We start from the raw sequence: 21,458 nt of genomic DNA, 5'->3' as shown, positions 1-21,458 counted from the left end.
TATTATTCTGCAACCAACTGGTATTTATTATTCTGTAACCAACTGGTGTTTATTAACTTGTAATCAATTGGTATTAATAAAACTATTTTGTAATTCATAAATTATTTGCCTGATTACATAAGCAATGATTTGAAATTATTATGTTCTTTCGATAGTAAATAGTTTTATAAAGAGTATAAAATGATCTATAATAAACGTTGTTTAACTATTTCTGGTTTTAATAATAAAGTAATTTGATTAGTTTTTAGAAATATATAACAATAAATAAAAAATAAAATCAGTTTTCTTCAGAAAAAATTAAACCACGAATCGTATATAATACCCAAGTTTGGTTCTAATGATTGTAAATTTAATTCAGGAAAGTTAATGAAGGACCATGATGGAATAACAGTAGAACAAAAAACTCTATATTCTACATTCCATATCATAGATTTTCCTACATGAGATAAACCAAATCACATCAACCGGAATCAAAGGTACACTTACTTTTAAAGGTATTGCAATAGGAAAACGGGATTCGGGAGACACAAAATAAATGCGCAGCTTGCCACTTGATAGCAATGACACGTTTGATGGGACATGCGGAACGTGGATGGGGAAAATCAAGTATGAACAATGAATAATAAAGATCAATGTTAGCGGAGTAATACTAAATGAAGTGACTTTTCTCACAAAAATTAACTTCATTTTACATATAGATGATGCAATATGCGGAACATGTACCAAAAACATGTGTCGTCTATAATAGCTGATTTTTCCAAAATAATAATTTAAAATGATTAGCAATCTACTTGAATTAATAATTGTGTGCAATACAGAACACAGAGAACACTGGGTATTGAACAGAACACAGAATGGCATTCAGAATACTGGGTATTGAAAGTATTGCAATTGAGTTGCGCTACATGGATTCAAACGCAATTGTTTATGTGTAACTTGTTTGCATTGCAAACAGTGAAATCTGGATTCTGAAGGCATAACTTACATTATCATAAGTATCAAGAACATTAGCTTAAAGTACATACTAAGACTATGCTATGACATTATGTTTGGAAATAGCGATGAAATCCAAACATTCATTTAACAACGTTCACATCGTCCAGTTCCAAACAAGATCTAAAAAGAAAAAAAAACAACTATTAAAGGCAAATCAATGTCATAAACACAAAGGTATAATTCAAGACCTGAACAATTAGAAATAACTGTTCTTTCTTGGAGTGAAACTTAAGATATTCAAGTGGATTTTAGTTATTATCCTCAAAATAGACGACCTATCGCTTATGCTTGTCTCCATGCTGTTTATTATGATATCTCCCAAATCAGGTTCTGTAATGATTTTGAAAAATTCAATACCATGACAGAACCTGACTTGGGATGTATCATAATAAACAGCATTGTCGTGTTGTGAGAGATAATCTTGTGTTGTGAGAGAAAAAAAGAAATTTAAAGTTCTGAAAATAATTCAGCATCTGTTTTTAACATACCTTCCAAACCCTAGAGGCGCTACAAAACTTTTTAATACGACATAGTATCAACTGTGAAAACCACCTACCCATCATCTATCATCAGTTCAACAACCTTAAACCTTACTTAGGTTGTATTAGACTGTAATGAGTTGCAACAGACCAAAATATTCGCGAAAAATATATACTTCAAGTTTTAAATATCAGTAAAGAATTATTTCTTTACTGTAGATTATTTAAATAATCAAAAAGACCGTTTAATTCAAAGAAGAACCCGCTATAACTTAAGAAGCTGCTGTTCATAATAATTTAAAAAAATTATCATTTATGGCAGTAAAAATGAAATATATAGGCTAACCGTTTAACAAAATGACTAATAAGTATTATATAGCTTAGTTCATAAATAACGGCAAAATATGACAAAATGAGTTTTTTTGTCTTTTGAGTTTTATATTTTATTCATGGCCTACTTAAATTACACGGATTTGTTGCATTTTCCGTAAAAAATTAGGAGGCTAGTTTTTTTACCGCTTATTTATAAAAGTTTGAGTTTTTGCTATGGAGTCGTGTTTGCACTATCAATATTTTATTCTTATTTTATTAAACTGATTAAATAATTGTGAGATTTTTTATTAATAATTATTTTATGTGTTGCTGGATTTTTCGCTAACTGATCGCCTGCTTCAGTTTATTCCAATAACACAGAATACTGAAATAGGCTTTCAGATAGCTATTTCAATACATACCAACATGCTACTAAAAATTACCTTGCATGTTGCTAAAACTGCCCACAACTCTCCATTGGAAATTATTTTAAAGGTTTGTAGTTTTGTATATATTATAAATGCATATATTAAATATAAAACATGGGTTTTTTTTAATATTTACACTGCAAAACAATAATTTGCAATGTCAATACTCTATTATTCTGCATGTTTCAAACATGCAGCAATTAAAATGCAACAAACCAGGCCATTTATTAACAGTTAGCCTAGAAATATCAGACATACCAACTGTTTTGGAAGCAACATCAGACATACCGACTGATTTGAAAGCAACATCAGACATACCAACTAATTTGGAGTCATTAGCTGTTAATAAAATTCCTGATTTCTCATTGTCTAATAAATGCAATCATATTTCTTAACCTAAATAGTTTCACAGTGGTGAAAATTACAAATTAAAAAACTTTATTATAATAGTCTTGATAAAGAGTTTTTTATTTTTATGATTATAGAGCTTCAAAAATTTTTTCTTTTATTTGGAAATCCTCACCTAAAGTTTACATAACAGGTTTATGTTTGAAAAAACAAATTGATGAGTGTTTTACCTCAATGCACTAAACTGAATTTAAGAAAAGAACTGTTGTTACCGATAACCATTCTACCAATGTTAATGCATTTTCATAGTTTTATAAAGCATATAATGGAGATAGAAAACTAATTATTTATCATTCTGTTTAGGAAAGGAGTGTTTAAAACATACTTACTATTTGATATACTCCGTTTTATAAAAAATGTAAGAAACAACTTGTTAAACGCAAAAAAAAGTTACTTCTGGTTATATTGCAGGGAATATAATTCTTCAAGTTTATTAAAAGATCAATCATTAAACAAGCAAGAAAAAGCAAGAAAAATTATCATCAAGTCAAATATATTGGAAACAACAAACAAGTTGTCAATTTTACATTAGCAATATTTGACGAAACAGCTGTAGCTGCAATATAGATTGATTTCCCTAAATAAAATGAGGCAGCACAATTTTTATCATTGTTTTATAAGTTATTTATCATACTTAATTCAAAGCAGAAACTCAATTCATCCAATCAAACTCAGCAATCCTGCTTTGAAAGATGATAAAAAACCCACACTTAATAGAAAAACTGCAAATTGTACTGATTTTGATCAAAACGAAATTTGATAAATACTTAACCAAACCAAACAAACTTCTCGTGCTTTAATTACAACACTACAAGCAATTGTGTCTCTTATGAATGATTTGCGTGAAGAAGGTTTTACAGTTGTTCTTACTTCTAATTTACAAAGTGATTCTTCGGAACAGGGTTTTAGTAAGTATAATTAAATGAACAGTGTCAGACTTTTTGTGAGTCTTTTAGAAACATGCATTAGTAAAAAGTTTTTGGAAGATAATCCCAGAAAATATTTTTCAAAACTTTGATAATCCTTAAAAATATATTATGCAAGATATTGCTTAGTTCTCTACATAAATATGTATAAATATGTATTTTATATGTTATTTCTCCTTAAGGAAAGATCAAGTGAAAGAATTCCAAAAATGATCAAGACCAAAGTAATATTACTAGTAAAAAGATATTACTTCTTTTAATTTCAATTATAATAAATACAAAATTACAAACTTTTGATTTTATTTTCAACGGAGAGTTTTAGGCAATCTAAGCAACGTGTAAGTTTATTTTCAGTAGCATGTTGATATATCTGAAAACCTATTTCAGTATTCTATGTTATTGGAATAAACTGAAGTAGGCAATCAGTTAACAAATTATCCAGTACAAAATAATTTAAGTACTCAAAGAAAATCTAACTACTATTAAACCATTTTAATAAAGTAAGAATAAAACATTTCTAACGCAAACACGACTCTTAACCATAACAAAAATTTAGTTTTTATACAGGAGTCGTAAAAATGTTGGCCTCTTAATTTTTTACGGAAAAGGCAACAAATCAGGCCGTGTAATTTAAGTAGGCCATGGTTTTATTTTGTAATCTAATCTTCTTATATTCGAAGATATTTTTAGTTTAACGTAAAGAACAGCCACAAATACTTATAAAGACAAAGAAAAAGTAGCGATTGTAATTTTGACCAACACTCTTAAGTACCAAAGTACTACTAGCCACACGCTTAGTTGGCGGTGGCAAGGTTTGGATGCACAGTACACTGCAGTTCAGGTTTTAACATTTTGCTTTAACATGCTCTAAAAACTGAGCTATACAGCCACTATGCTACTTTATCTCGATCATAGTTTTTTATATGCTTTTTTCGTCGTTAAATACGGATTTTGGCACCTACCTCGTGCCTATAAATACCAATTATATTATTAAAAGTAATTTTCTTTACCTTTACTATTAAAAATAGTATTGTATCATTTAAACAGTTTGATGACTTATTGATAAATGTTAGATAACTTCTGATAATCCTTGATAACTTCTTCGTTCGATAACTGTTTGATAAGTTTTTGCAAAAGAAAGCTTACTGCCTTATAAAACCTTTTATATCGATTTTTTTTTTAAAGTTAACAAAGCGAATTTCAGTCCAGATTAACTTGGGCTGTTTCATCTACTTCGTAATCATTTAGAGATTAAATATTTAAAGAAATAAATGTTAAATAAATGTTAAATAAAATAAAGTCTTTCGTTTAAATAACGTTTTAAGATAACGTTCTAGAAAGTATTAATACTCTCTTCCAATACAATAATTACAAACAAAATATTAATACAAAAACTTTGTTAACATATAATTAAGAAAAAATTTGCTTTTCTCTTCGGCTTTGTTTAATTAATAATTTTCCTTACAAAACACTATTTTATTCATTTGTCAAATGGGTTCATTGTCACTATGGAGTTGCTTATATGAGTAAATATATTAGATTAACTTTGTATTAAAAAAAAAGTTTTTATATGAAAATCTTATTGTTTTATTACTTTGAGAATTATTTCACACCTCCAACCCACCAACTTCAAAAATTTTAAATTCTTATAAATTGTAATCGCTAAATCGAAATAAACGTTTGATGTTTTCCTTTCGATTATTTTAGCCAAAAAGTTACAATGTGAAGTTACAAAAGTTACTGCAGGTTGGATAGCTATTATAGCAAAATAACATTTTATTAAAGGTAGGCATTTTTTTTTTGCTCACAATTAATTTTTTCTTATTTGTAGGCGCGTAATTAAACATGAGTTAAATTACGCGCCTACAAATAAGAAAAATTATTAACTATTTTGACTATTTCACCTAAAAATCTAGATTAATTCAATTTTATAACTTTTTTATATAAATTAAATTCATTTATAAACAGGCCAGTTGGAACAAAATTTATACGGTGGTGGGGGGTAATGCTGGATAAGGGGCCCCAAAATAGTTTTAAGGCCTTTTTTTTTTTAGTCATTTTTTCAGTCAACTTTTCAAAATTATCTACTTGAGAAAAAAAAAATTTGGGGGGGGGGGGAGAGGGGAGTGCAAATACACCTGCTGCCCCATCGGTTGCTACGGGCCTGATAAACCCTATTTAAATAAATATTGAAATACTTTTCATTTTACTTAAGAGATGACCTGTCCAACCTCAGTCGATGTATATACACTCCACTGCGTCTTTCCCTAATTAAGTCAGTCGATGTATATACACTGCGACTAGGTTTAATTTAAAAACCTTATGTATTTAAACACTTTTTTGCGTACTAATAATAGTTTTATTATTTTTATGGGCGCGCACTTTATTAAACTTTCTTTATTAAACGTTTTAATAAAGAATAAACGTTTTAATAAGAATAACTTGCTAAATCAATTTATTCTAAATAATTCATTATTTTATAATTTTCTTTTTAATATACAATAAGTTACATAGTACAATAATACTATACAAAAAACTATGCGGGTATTAAAACAAGAATTGTTTTAGACTTATTAGTAGATTGTCAAGACCAGCTTATTTGTAAGCGGCACTGCGAACTTACAAAGCACTGAAGTCATTAAAATCAAATCAATATTACTTTTTCAAAAGATATTCGCAAGTTTGAAAAATGTATTAACGGTTTGTTGTTTCAATTTTTTGACAACATGTTTGAAAAGATCCCAATCACCTATTCTTAAAAATTGTCTCCTGACGATAATCTTTATCCGCCTGAACAAAGAAATCTAGACTTGTATAAAGTAAATTTTTTTTTTAAATAATTTCCAGCAGTTAAACGTCGCAGTTATTAAAAAGTTATTTAAAGCGATAACAAAGTGAATAACAAAAATGTGAAAGAAAAAAAAAAGAAAGCAAAAACATAAATCCTTAGGGAAACAAGTGACAATCTTGAGGGAAACAAATTATATTATAAGCAAAATTACGACGTTTTGAATAATTCAAATATTTTTAATTCAAAAACAAAAAGAAATTTAAAAGAGGTTTACGACGTAAATCGTTACATTTATGTGTTTACACTCAAATCATTATAAGTAATAACATGTATAATTACATATACATATAATAACATTATAAGTAATTATATATATATATATATATATATATATATATATATATATACATATAATATATATTTATATTATATGTATACTTACTTAAGATATATATTTATATAGTATATATTTTAATAGTTAGTTATAATGTTATATTCTACAACTTTACTCGTGGTTATGTTCGGGTCAATTAGCTCCTCCAATAAAAAAAAAGTTTTCTGCATAACCATAAAATGGTATAAAATTATTTAATACTTTATGTCATACAAAAAAATATAATATTAATGATTACCATTAGTATGAAACAATTAATCTTGAGCAAACTAATGCTTCTACGGTATTTGATTTCAAAGAGTTATATTACTTTATCGATAACTTTACTAGCAATGTCAAAATCAGATTCTGAAGCAACTCTGAAAATAAGAATACTCAATAGATCGCATACCTTTAAAACAATTTTAATATTGATGCTTGTTTGTTTTCCAATAATAATCAAGAAAATTGTATTTAGAAATCTCATCAAATCGAGGCTTTTTAAAACATAAATATAGTTGTGACTATAGAGCTCGACTCGTATTCTCAGAGTTCTCAAATATAGTTCTTACACACAAATAAAAAGTTAATAAAAAAATATGGAGAAAATTAATTATAAAATTATGTTTATTAAAAAAAGTTATAATAAAAAGTGAGTCATTATTTAAATCATATTCTAAAAGAACCTCCGGAAGACAAAAGTCTCTTTATTATAAAAAGGCTCCACAATCTGTTACTTATGGATCTAAAATTCCATACTTTCAAATATCCTTTTCCAACTTTTTCAATTGTTTCCAAGCTTTTTAAATAGACAAACCTTGCAATTTCAATAATTCAACTGTAAATAAAAAAATATAACGATAACATATGCATAACGATATATAAAAGCACTTAAAAGTTTAACTTTATTTCGATAATAGATAAGAAAATATAAATGAATAAATTGTCTCATCTCCTTGCTACTATTAAAAAAAATTTTTTAACATACTCAAAAAATATTTACCCTGCAACCTTTTCAGATTTTTAATGATAGCATCATCTTTTTTAATCATTGTCAAGTTTTTAATCTCAAGATATGAGTAGAATTCACTATCACATAGAAATACACCCTTTAATGTAAACTGGCTCTTCCACAACTTAAAAGGCATTTTTCATTTTCTTAACATTTGACAAAGCATTTTTCATAGTAATTAAATAAACTTCTCTATGTCGCATTTAGAAGCAATTAATAAATTTTCTCAGATATACCTATTCTAGTGTGTGGAGTTGGCATTGCAGAAAATTTTCTGCCATCAATGATTGAAATAGTAGAAAATTTTAAGTACTATTATTCTATCATAAAGTAAATATTATTCTATCATGATTGAAATAGTAGAAAATTTAAAATACTAATAAAGTTTAATTATAAGCTCTAAGAAACTATATTTATGTAGCATTGGTTAACATTAGAAATATTCAATTGCAGTCAAAGAAATTAGAGACTGAAGGAAGACGTTATAAACTGAAGAAAGCGAGTATTTTCTTGTGTGTTATTGGACTGAAAACAAGTATTTAAATATATAACATTTATTAAATTTAAACTTATTATTAAATAGTCTAAAAAGTCTTTGCAGTTCATTTTTCTCATTTTAATACACTGGTTGCGGATTCTCAAAACTTTCGCAACTCTTGCAAAAGTAACATGCACAGTATAGATATTTATTTTTTCGAAACTATTTAATTTTCACAAGTATTTTATCGCATTTGCGTAAAGTTAAAAATGTGTACGACTTACGCTAAACTTACGCACAAATCTATTAAGTTGAGTTCGATTATTTAAACAAATAAAAATGTCATTCGTTTACATTTTAGCTAAATAAACAAGGTGTGTATATGTACAATTACAAGTGATTTATTGAACTTTTTTTAATAGTAAAAATAAATTTAAACTTGACAAAAAATCATGAAACTTATTTTAAACTACATTTTAGGCGAGTGCATAATGACAAACATTCTATATTTTCACAAATTTATCACAAATTGCAAAAAAAATCAATGTCTTATTTTTTGTTTATTAAAAAAGCGTTTTAAGAGTTTTATTCAAATACATTAATAAGATGATTGATTTTGGGAGATGTTTTAAGTAAACAAACTTTACCTTTTCTTTTTATTTTGGATGGGCATTTTTTTAAATGATTATGATATTTTTCTAGGAAGATGCTTTAGCTTTGGAAATCAGTGTATGTATTTCAGTTACTAACTAAATTAAAAGTTGAAAAATTTCAATGAAAAATGGAATATATCGACTTAAGTTAATTGAGCACTTTAAAGAGAAATAGTTACTACCCAGCCGACAAGCGTCTTCTGGTGGAGGTCCGTAGGACATCTTGCGGAGGTCTGGACGTCCGTGGTACGTCCAACGAACGTCCCCCGGACGATGCATGCCCACTGGGTGAGGTAATACCTTTAAAGATGTTTTACTTTTTTTTAAATTTTATGTTAACAATGATATAAAAATATTATTACCAATGTTATCTATTTTTTCCATAAAAAGGAGTCAGAAAGGTTTTGCTATCTAAAAAATATGCATAGTGCATAATCGCAGCCTGTGATTTTATAGCCGGTGCAAAAACAGTATTGGTTTTTATGCATGGATAGATTAAGAAAATGTTTATACTTTGGGCTCATTTGGTCCGGCAAAAAGCAATAGTTGCATATTGAATATACAAAGAGAGTAAAAAACTGCTCAAAAAGCTTCAGAAATGAGTAGTTTGAGAGATGACTTCAGAAATGAGTAGATTTCTAGATTCGCAAGTTTTCTTTAATTCACTTTTACGAAGTATAATATATTTTAATAAGGAAACCATTTTCTTAGGACCCTCTGAGTAAAGGTCTCGTATTTTCCTTAAAACTATTTAGATGAGCGTCGTCTAGATTATGGACTTCAAGCGATATTCGGCATTCTATTTTGACGTAGTGGTTATCCAAAACACATGAACAATGCAACAAATCAGTAAAAACTACTTTATGACGCCTAACTTAATGTGAAGTGGTTTCCTTAGGTTCTTTAGCGTCTCCAACTATCGCTCATGCTCAAAGAAAACTCGGTTTATTGATTCTATTCTTTATCTGTTATTGTGCGCTTTAATATCACTGTTGTCTCAAAACAAACAAAACAAGGAAATTTTGTTACACCACTTTGAAAGACCATGAGAAATGATCAAGGTTTTGCTTTGACACTTTTTAATAGCTGCTTTTATTGAAAAGCAACACAACTTTAACGCTCCTGGATAAACTTTCTATAACTCGTAACCAGTCATTTGAGTAACATTTGTGGCTTGCACGTTTTATTCAACAAGTTACTTTGTTTGGATTATGGATATCAGAAATTGTTGGAATCTGGATATCAGAAGTTCAACATTCGACTTGGTAGGGCATAACTCTCATACTAGATCTTTGACGCCTTTCTTTGTTAAGGAAGTATTGCCACAATATATACTTGTATGATACATTTGGACAGTTGGAGAACGTTCTAGAAAATTGTCAAAGTTTTTTAAAAGTTTTAAAGATTTCTTGAAAGATCTAGAAAGTTTTGAAAAAATCAAAAAGAATGCTTAGTATTTAAAACAAATCTAGAACTCGGAAACATACAAGTTTCAAAATATTGTTTGTTCCGGTCACAAAAGCAAAGTTTTGGTGAGAAAACAGCCATTTTCTATTTATTTGTAGCTAAAAAAACGGGTCAAGAAAATACATTTTCAATCCATGTAAAAAGCAACAAATATTGTTACATAGTGTTATCGATATCATCTTTGATTTTTCTATTGGTTCCCTATACCCTTCTATTTTTGCCTAATACGGATAAAATTTTTACCCTTCTATTTTTGCCTAATACGGATAAAATACTTGCCTAAAAATAATAAATTATAAAACAAATTTAAAAATAATAGGGAAGAGTGAGGAAAAGTGGGACGCGGAAGAAGTGGGACCGCCTGAAATTTCTAATAAGGAGTTGTGCCTAAATACTGTTATTTAATGTAAACTAATAAATTTCTTCCCATCTATTTATCAGAAATCGCTTTGTTTCCCTGTGTCGCTAGAAGTGTTTACAGTGGGGTGAAGTGGGACAAAAAAAATAAATATTTATGCTCCGCTTCTTTCCGTCGCCATTTAAATATTTCGACTGGAAACCTAAGGGGATTGAATTGGTGCCTAAAAAGAAGGGTAATTTACGTGTCCCACTTCTCCCCACTCTCCCCTACAAATAGTTTAAAATTCAATTTTTAATTGGTAATGCAATTAAACAGAAATTATTAGGATGGTTATGGAAGGGTTTATAGGGCTTTAATTTTCTCCTACTCGAACTCGTTTCAAGTTGTACAATAATATTTCCTTTGTAGTCTTTTTAAAAATTTAAACTTAAATTTACTGAAAAACTAGAATATTATAATTTACCTTGGTTCTACATCCCTTATTAACAGTAACTTAAGAATCTTTGTTAATCAGACTAAATTTATTAAATAACTTTGGACATTTGCAGACATTTTTAAAAACTGTTGATCTAAATAATCTAAAGTAACTTATAAAATTGATAGTAATGTATTTATAAATGCAAATCGTTATATAAATGACGATTTGCATTTATAAATACATTACTATCAATTACGCTCTTCCACTTTAGTTCTAAAAATAACTATAGTTTATTATAATAACTTATTAAATTAATTTATTTATTAATAAATTATTAAAATAACTATAGTTAATTATAGGGAAAGATCTGGGACTTTAACTCGAAAAATTAAAAAAAAACGTGTTTAATAATTTGGATGTTTAAAAAACATTTTTTTTTTTTTAATTTGATGCTGTAATATTGTTTCTATACATGGGCGTAAAACTGTTTTGGTAATTGAAATGGGCGATTTGCTAGAATTTAACAAATATTTCACACAAAGCCCTAGAGAAAAGTCTTCCTTTTTTTTTTAATTTAATAGATTTTTATTTTAAAAAAGCATTTTGATTAAAAATATATATATTTTTCTTCTGAATGGTCTTGCAAAAAAAAAAAGCAAAAGTTTTCTTGCTTGGCAAAAACCTACAAATCCCGTTTTTTATAATAGCCGAAATGGAAATCATAGACTTGCTAGTTAACCGTTGTTTTAGTTGACTGCCAACAAGCCAGTCAAACTACCAAAGCTAAAGTTGTTGTTCACTAATTTTGAGTTTAATAACTTGTAATTAGTTTTAAAAAATTGACGTAATTAAGAAAATATCTCTGGGTTTTTTTTTTTGTTGCTTTTTTTGGTATACGTACTTGATCTAAAAATAATCCAACATTTTTCGACACTCTTTTTTAAATTTTAAATACGTACAAATATAAAATTTTTACTCGACTAAAATAACGATTCCGATATATTTTTCATCATGAAGTGAATTAAATGAAAAACGATAAAATAATGAATAATATAAACTATTATATTGACAGCTATAAGAAAGTTTTCGATACTAAGCTCTAATTTTTTTATAAAATCATGGGCGGTTTCGGTTAAAAAAATTTGTTAAAACTGCGGTTAGCGGAGACCCAATTTGCATTTTCTTATCTATTTAAAAAAAAAATAATGCAAACCGTTTTTTACTTTTCTAAATGCCTTTTGAAAGCAATGCTTTATTTTGGTGTCTTTAACTGCTTGTTATGCTTCCTGAGAATGTGTTTTAAAAACATACTTTGTTGTTTTATAAACAATTGCGGTTCTCCGTTTGTTCTTTGACGCATTAGTAAGCACGCCAGAATTGATTTAAGATCATTTTCTCATTTCTAATGTTTTTTGGAATGTAAAATTTATTTATACATTTAAAACAAGGTAAGCAAGTTAACAAATGTTATTTATAAATTATTTTAAAGTAAAAATAAATAATTATAAGCTATTTTTTTTGAAATAATTTAGCTTGGTTTGTTAAATCGTGGTAAAAAAATGTCAAATTTATAAAAAGTGAGTTAGCACGTTTATGCCGTGAGGTCTTCAATTTAGTCATCAAGTTTAGCTATTATTGGTTTAAATCATTTATGATAAGTTTAATAAAAATGTATAACTTAAAGGAATTCGTTTTTTAACAAATTGGCCATTCCACTATACACTTTAGCAGAGGCAATTCTACGGAAGGGGATTGGGGGTGTAGTGTAACACCTCTCTAAAGAAAGCAATTTTCATATTATTATCGTTTTTAGAAGAATACAGTTGGCTAGTTGGTTATAAGACTCATTTTTCAAGAACTTGTACCCGACTAGTCGCGTAATTTTTAGTTTTGAGGATATTTTTTTTTTTTTAAGAAAGCACGGTACTTTTTAAGGATCTGCTTCCCCATATTTTATTCCTAGAATCGCGTCAGGCGTAATGCTTTTTTAAATTGCTTGTTTTAAAGCGTTTTCATAGTAGTTTAGTAGTAGTTTTAAGTTAAAAACATGACATTCCTTACCTCCTGGCCACCACTATTTTTGTTGTAGAACTATAAAATCAACGTAGGGTATAAACTTGTAACCACGCATAAAAATGTTACAGTATGAAATCTGTACATCTCATTACTATTAAAGAGGTTTAGAAGTGTTTAGCCATATTTTCCATATTTTTGGTGTGATTACGTTCAGGCACTCATCATTATTAAACAAGCTGATTCAATAGTTTTCTATAATTTACTGCTTTTGTACCTACAAAAACACCAGAGCATACGGACTTAAAAGAATTTCATAAGGCTAATTCTACGTTATTCACGGTAGTTTCTTAATCATTAGAAAGCAGAATCTAAAGCATTTTAGGTTTCACATTTCTATTATATTATTCAACTTGATAAACATTCGAATAATGTAATTGAATACTGGAAGATTTTATAAATTTTTTGAACAGATACAGCTTAATATGTACCGATAACAAAATAATTTTGTATCTATTGATTAAAGAAGATTTACTAGTGTTGCTTATACCATGCTGTTCTGTAACTCTAAGAGGCTAAATCGACTGACTAAGAGGCATAAAAAAACAACAATACTTTGCGTACCTACTCTGAAGTCTTGTTAACAAAACAATTACTTTTAGATCAGCACAAATACACCACGAGTAACTGTTGTATTTATTGCAATTCAGAACCTGTTCAAGATTTCTTTAGAATTCTTTTATTGATACAGAGTATACAACTGGTAAAGATAGAAATTAGTTTTTGTTGTGTTACAAAACAGCTTTAGTACTAATGACAGATGCATTAAAAAAAGAGCCTCCAGTCTTTTGTTTTACACAGAAAACCACAAGCATTGAATAAACTGTAAATGTCTATACATTATTAAATTTCTTTCTCTTTTGTAGAAAGACTGCACTACTTCGTAGTTCTCCTTTGTTAATCGATAAATTTCGCATCGATGCCTAGCAAATTTCATTCTTTTAAATAAGATACAACAAATAGTTTTGACCTCTGGTTAAAATGTGGTTACGTATTAAGTTAATTTAGTTACAGTGTGTCATGAGATAGGAGACTTTGTAGCTAGTGAAAACTGGTTAGAACTCTTTTTTATTAAGCTAAAAGGTTTGCTGTCTGAATCAGATTTAGATAAAGATGCAAATGTCTCAAATCTGTAGCAAGAAAAATTCCAAATAAAACTACTTTTGAAAGTAAAATAAATTTTAAGAAATTAAAAGTTAATTAGAAAATTTTAAGTAGGTCTGACTGATAACGTGACCAATTAAAATTCGGTTTCGGCCGAATTTTCAATTTAAACCGATCCCGAAATTTCGGTTTCGGTATCATTATAAATTCGGCATGAACAAAGTTTTGGTTGAAAAACGTACCGTAAACCAAAATGGTTCTAAATTTTTATTTAGTTTAAAATTAAAATTTAAATTAAAAAACGTATAATATTTTGTGGAAAAAATATTTTTTTTCTAAATAGAAAAATAGTTTTTTTTAGCAATTTCCACAAAATATTATATGTTAAATAATTTAAATTTAAGCTCTACATAATCAACGAATGTAAAAATTGTATTTTCAGGTAACATTTCTTTATGGAATTAGTTTTGTTTAGACGGAATTTTGGAATTAGTTTTGTTGGAATGTTTACATAACTTAATATAACTTAAATTTACTTCTATTGTGGTATTACTATGTTTTATTTAGCTTTATTTTAGTTTTATTTCAAAGCAATGCAAGTTGTAAATTTAAAACGTATTTAAATGATTTAAAGTAACATTTTGTCTGGAAAATATTATATGAAAAATCATAAAAATGCCTCTGCCTACAATTTCGAAAATCTACCATATTACCGACAGAATATTTTAAATCTGGGGTGTCCCGCTACCCCATTTGGTACGACTATAAATACTCAGATTTTTAATTGAAAATAATTGTACTTGGTTTTGTTAGTGAAAACGCACTTTTTTAACCTTAAAGCCAGCTTAAATGTTCAAACGCGTACTATACCGTTTTTGATAGATCGGAACCCAAAAATCAACATCTTTTTGTAACACGTGATCATTTCATACGATCCTCATGTTAAAATGTAATGTTGACGTCAATTTGTGTAAAAAAGCCTGGTTATGAAAAGTCTGGATTGAACCAATAGATATGAAGTCCTGGATCGAGTTAAATTAAATTAAATAATATTATTTGCGGTAGTGCCCTAAAACTAACCAATAGAAGTTAGAAGGTGTGTTAATTGGTTTATTTTTTAAACCAATCAGAGTTTGAGGGTGTGTTATATTAAGACGGGGATTTTTTTAATCCTTAAATCAATTGACACACCTACAAAGTCTTATTGGCTCAATCTAGAACTCTACTCTTATTGGTTCAGTCGAGGATTTTTTTTAAATAAATAACCTCCGTCCTCAAATTAATTGGATTAACGCACCTTCAAACTATAAAAAACTATATAAATAATTTTTTTATTAATAAAGGTTAATCTAATATAAATTGACTCTTATAAGCAATTCCATTGAGACAATAAACCCATTTGACAAAAGCATACAATAGTGTTCTTTGGCATCAGTTAAAACATGTGAAAATTTAAAATGCTAATTTTGGCTTTGTTAAAAATGAATGCGCTATATTGAATTACAAAAGACACTTATTGAGTTTATTGCAGTTCTCAATGGCTCAATAATATCACGAGTAAAAATTTTTCTTAAATTTTTTTTTTTTTTTTAAATATTGTTACTATTATTTTTTAATTGCTCAGCTGGTTGCTATTTTTAATTAATTGTTTGTTTAGTTACCAATCGACTAACAAGTTTCATTCTCATTGAATGTAAGGGTAAAAGTTTTTTTTCTTTCGATTAAATAAAGTTTATTAAAAAGCCACATAAAGTTTGTATTTGATTAGAGTATAATTAAATACGACTTAAAAATTTTTATATTTTGACCTGTCTTTAATTAGTATATATTTAAATACAGCTCAAAATATTACGTATTTTGAGCTGTATTTAATTAGTAGGTTGTTGATTACAACTCAAAATTCTCTACAACTTAAAAAAGACATTTTAAAGTCTTTTTTTCTGTAAAATAAAATTATTCGATGTTCTTAAATATTGACCCGTTTTACTCTTTAAAATATAACAAAGAATTTTAAAATTGTTTCTCTTCGCCCCCTCTTCCTCAGATAAAATCCGACAAGCTGTGGTGTTAAACACTTTCGACCAAGAAGCATATTATGTTGATAGAATGTAACAGTAATTTATCAATGAAAAAAACCCAAATTACCTGAGATAACTGATAACTTTTTATTATCATTATAGTAACATGGTTTAATCATAATTAGAATGAGTTTCATTTGCTAAGAGTGAGATAAATTGTCAAATTTTTAAATAAAGTGTGAAAATGAGTAAAATTAAATTGCACTCCAAATTTTACGAAGCACCCTTTAATTTGCTGGACAATTATTTAAACAAAAATTTAAACTCACTTAAATAAGTTACTGTTACGAATTTTGTATACTAAGCTAAAAATTGGACTATACAATTAACTGAAACATCAGAGCGCTTTTCCATTCATGAAAATTGTCCGGATTCATTAAATAAAAAACCAAATATATTATGCTGGACATTACAGTTTACAGTATCGTCCACAATTATTTTCGTCGCGTCCACAATTATTTTCGTAATAAAAATACTTTAGTATTTTTATCACAAAATACATAATGGCAAACGAAAACAATACAAACAGCAATCATTCGAATGTCGAAAAAGAAGAACAAACAAAAAACAAAACTGCAACCGAAGAAAAAATTTCAACAACAAAAAGAATGATGAATAGCAACGAATCAAGTCGATCTATTGCAAATGCAACAGGTCTTTCAATTAGGACGATTCAAAACTGGATGCGAAAACTTAATCAAGATCAAAGTACAGTGCCTAAAAAGCGTGGCAGAGCGGCACGAGATAATATTGAAAAAAAGAGAGAAATTGAATTACTAATTAATGCAAATAATTCATTAACTACGATCGACATTGCAGAATTAATGCCCGAAGAACATAAATGCTCGACAACTACAATTAAAAGAGAATTAAAACAAATGGGATATACCCGTAAAAGGCTTAAATCAGTCGTTGTTGCGAGAAATTCAGCTCATGTAATAGCAACAAGGTTCACGTTTTGCAATCATGTTTCTTTTCTGCAAAATTCTGATCTGATGTATATTGATGAAACCGGTTTTAATTTGCACGATTCACGACATTATGGATATGCATAGTTGGGAAATACCCCATATATTACAGTCCCCACACAGAGAGGAAGGAATGTTAGCCTAATATGCGCCATTTCAGTTACGGGATGTATTGGTTTTAAAATAAAGGTTGGGGCCTTTAATATTGCTAGCATGAACGAGTGGATCGAACAAGATTTAAGACCAGCTTTAAGTGATTGAAGATATGTTGTAATAATGGACCAATGCGCGATTCCACCATTCATCAACTGTAGAATCGGCATTTTGAGAAAGCAATTGTACTATCCAGTTTTTACCACCTTACAATCCTCAACTTAATCCAATCGAGGAGTTTTTTGGTGTGATGAAAAATTTATTCAGAAGGATACAACCACAACCTAATAATTCACAAGAAATGATTAACATTATTACTGAGATTTTAACAGATTTTATTAAATACTCTTTTAAAAATTATTATTCTCACATGCGTGAGTTCCCACTCAAAGTTAAAAGGAATTCAGCGTAATGAGTTTATATGATTAAATTATGCTTGAATTTTTTTTCTTAATTTACTGTAAAACATTTGAAAAATAAAGTATTTTTATTACGAAAATAATTGTGGACGCGAAAAAATACTTATGGAGACACTGTATTACGTTATTTTGTGCAGTGAGTTAAAAAATGTGCTCGTGCAGTGGGTTGAAAAATGCACAGTGGGTTGAAAAATGTGCTAGATCTAAATCACTATCAGAAGTCATCACCCGAATACAAAATATTACAAAATCTACATATGTTATTATAAAATATTATAACTTTTCCTAATATCATGTGCTAATTGTAAACGAAATTTATATCTTCTGAAGAGTGTCCATTCTTCTTGGGTTATCGTGAAGACGTCAAGTTCCTAAAGTATTTTATATACAAATACTTTATGTTTAAATGTATACTATTTCAATGTTATGCAAAAAATCTCAAATTCTTTTGTGAACGTACTATATGGGTGATTCTTTATTTCGTCTCATGTAAAAGGTGGCAGTAAATACAAAAAATGATTATTTATAATAATTAAATTATTTAGTTATATAAAATAACTAAAATAAACTGTTACAAACGAATCGCATTGTATAATTGTTAAGGTGAAATAGAAATTTGTTAATTTGTAATTTGAAATGTTAGATTTATTGATCTAACAAAAAGTGATCTTCAAATCCATGTTTGTGTATCCAACAATTACTTAACCGAAAACTGAATCTAAAAACATATGCAGAATTTTTTCCTCGTTACTGGACGAGGCTTTTCTCATCAGTAAACACAAGCTGCTGCTGCTGTTATAATGGCAGATTAAGTTGTCTTATTTAGCCACTATTTACAATTAGGAGAATATGCAGAACAGCTTTTAAACAAAAAACACTAAGATCAATCTCTCATAGAGTTAGAGCTCCCAATTTAAAGAGTAACAGAAGTAGTAAACAGCTTTCTCTTCAAACACTAATGGATCTGCTATGAACTTTCTGACAATGCAACAAAAAAACTTTGTTCTACAATTAGAACTAAATTAATATTAGTATTAGTAATTGCTGTAACTGGTGTGAGCCAGTGAGTGTGGTATTAACACACTATGACAGCCAATTTGCTTGATTGCTGCTCATCCAGCAATCAAAACCTGCTTTAAAACTGTCAACTGATTGTGCTTTAACCAATGGCTTGGCAAGCTATTCCATAAATTGGCCGATCTATTAAATAAAAAATTTTCATGACATGCTTGCTTAGTGATTTCTTTGACATATTTAAAGCTGTAACCTCTTGTTTGAGTTTGTTGAATTCTAATTTTTTTGATTGTTTCTAAATCGTTGAAATCGTTGAAGAATTTAAAAAGTTGAATCATATCTCCTCGTTGTCAATATTGTTGCATGATGTTGGACTCTTTCTAATAACTCTATTTCTCCCTTTCGAATAGGTGACCAAATTTGTACTGCAAACTTTAACAGTGGTCACACAAAAGAAACATGAAGTATTCTCAGCTGTCTAATATCTAAGCGAACGAAGCATTTTCTAATCCGACCCAACATTTGGTTGGGTTTGCTTACGCATTTTATTACATGATTTTTCCATTTCAGTTTGCTTGTGAAGATTACTCATAGATCACTTTCAGATTCTGTTATGTTTAACTTTTGTTCATTGATATAAAGGGATAACTTTTTGTTACTTCGGCCAAAGTGCATGACCGTACATTTTAAAATATTAAATTTCACAAGCCAAACTTGGGTCCACTTAAAAGCTAAATCAAGATCTGATTGCAAGAAAGAGTTGATGCACTGGAAAGCATTTCATTCAAAATTTTGATGTCATCTGCATACAGTTGGTTAGATTTTTTAGAGTTTCAGGCAAACTGTTTGTAAATAGTACAAACAATTGCTGACCCTTGTGGCCATACCACCGGTAATTTCTGCCAGAGAATACATTTTCGCCTATTACAACTCTTTGTTTTCTTTTTTTTTAAATGCTTCAATCCATTGTTTTGTCAGACCAGATATTCCATAAGCAGTAAGTTTAAGCAACAATCTTTTATGTGGCACTGTGTCAAATGCCCTGGCAAAATCCAAAAAAATAACATCAACAGGTTTACCATTCTCAAGGCGGTTAAAATAAAATCAATTGTTTCAAGTAGATTCGTTAAGCACTATTTATTTTTAACAAAATCGTGCTGTTGCTTGACTATTACTTTGAACTTATATTATACCTTCCATTATTGTACGTGCAATTGAGGTGCGTGATACCGGTCGGTAGTTTCCTGCTAAGGTTTTTTCACCTTTTTTGTACAGAGGAGTAATATTTGCTTATCTAAATTGCACTGGCAGTTTGCTGGTTTTAAACAATTCTTTAAAAATATACGTAAGTGGAATGGCAAAAGCACAATTCTGAATTTAAATTATCAACACCACTTGATTTGTTATTTTTTAAGTTTTTTAATCTTAGATAGACATCTTTATATATAAAATCTTTATTTGTCATAATGAATGTTTCAGTAGTTCTTAAATCAAAAGAAGGCAGTGGACCATCATCTTCTTTCACAAATGCAGCTTGAAATTTTTTGTTTAAGATATCAACAATATCTTTTGAATTTTGAGTGGTTTTACCATTTGCTCCGTTTCATACTTTTTAATTATTTTAGACTGCTTGTTGATTGTTCACTTAGCTGTAGAGAAGCTTTGAATTCTTGATGGCTCCCTTTACCAAATTTAGCTCAAAGTTTTGTCTCACTTTTTTAATCTTGTCTGCTACATTTTTACAAACCATTTTGTATTTAGATTTTGTACTTAGATTGCATTTATATTTTGTATTTATGTTTTGTATTTAAATTTTTTGTATTTAGACTTTCCATTTACATGAGCAGTTCTTATATCTTAAATTTTGTTTGCTTCTAATAAGAAACTTTTACCTTGCATTAAACCAGGTTAGTCTAATTTTTAAAGAGTTAAATGCCTTTTTAATTGGAGTGAAATGATTACACCTCAGTATAAAAAATCAGTTCATCAAAAATTTTTTGTATATTTTTGTTACTGAAGCATTGTATCCAGTCAACATTTGAAATAAGATCAGATATTAGTTCAAAATTGGAATTAGCAAACATAAATCTTTGCTTGCTTTTATTGTCACGGATTGCTTTATCAGACAAGATGAAAATGAAACATATTATCAGATGGTCTCTGGTTATATTTCCCAAAACAAATTTTAAATCTATTTTGTTAACACTTGCTGACTAAGTTGTAAATATTTAATTTAATTTATTCCCAAGTTATTCATCTGACAGCCGGAAAGATGGTATGTTAATATGCTGATAAAGAAAATTATCATTTAAAATGACTGAAATTTATATTCAATTCCATTCTCATTTGAAATTGCATCAACACTGTCATTTGACCAGTTTATTGATGGGAAATTGAAGTCGCCCATGATAAGTAAGTCATTTATTTAGTCAGAACTTATTTTTGTCTATATATTTGCGAGCAGGCCAAAAACCAAATCAAATTCTACCATATACAAAAAATCATTTGGTCTGTAGATACATGCAAGTAAATACATGTCATTATCAA

At 28.5% G+C, this 21,458-nt stretch overlaps 1 protein-coding gene across 11 annotated transcripts in view; it reads left to right on the top strand.

Moving 5' to 3' along the window:
• The first annotated feature begins 5,130 nt into the window (after positions 1-5,130).
• Positions 5,131-21,458, top strand: part of LOC100204258 (uncharacterized) — a 73,196-nt gene continuing 56,868 nt past the window's right edge. The window contains exons 1-3 of one of the 11 annotated variants that reach the window (XM_065806129.1): positions 5,142-5,334; positions 8,906-8,932; positions 15,937-15,972. The gene's annotated coding sequence lies outside the window, so the exon portion shown is untranslated. Of the gene's footprint in view, positions 5,335-6,390; positions 6,618-8,905; positions 9,150-15,519; positions 15,837-15,936; positions 15,979-21,458 lie in introns of those variants that run through there. The other 10 variants (XM_065806134.1, XM_065806133.1, XM_065806132.1 and 7 more) reach the window with 10 other exon arrangements.

The sequence above is a fragment of the Hydra vulgaris genome, chromosome 09 (genome assembly GCF_038396675.1).
Source record: "Hydra vulgaris chromosome 09, alternate assembly HydraT2T_AEP".
Classification (NCBI taxonomy): domain Eukaryota; kingdom Metazoa; phylum Cnidaria; class Hydrozoa; order Anthoathecata; family Hydridae; genus Hydra; species Hydra vulgaris.
This window is presented reverse-complemented; position numbering and strand designations above follow the sequence as displayed.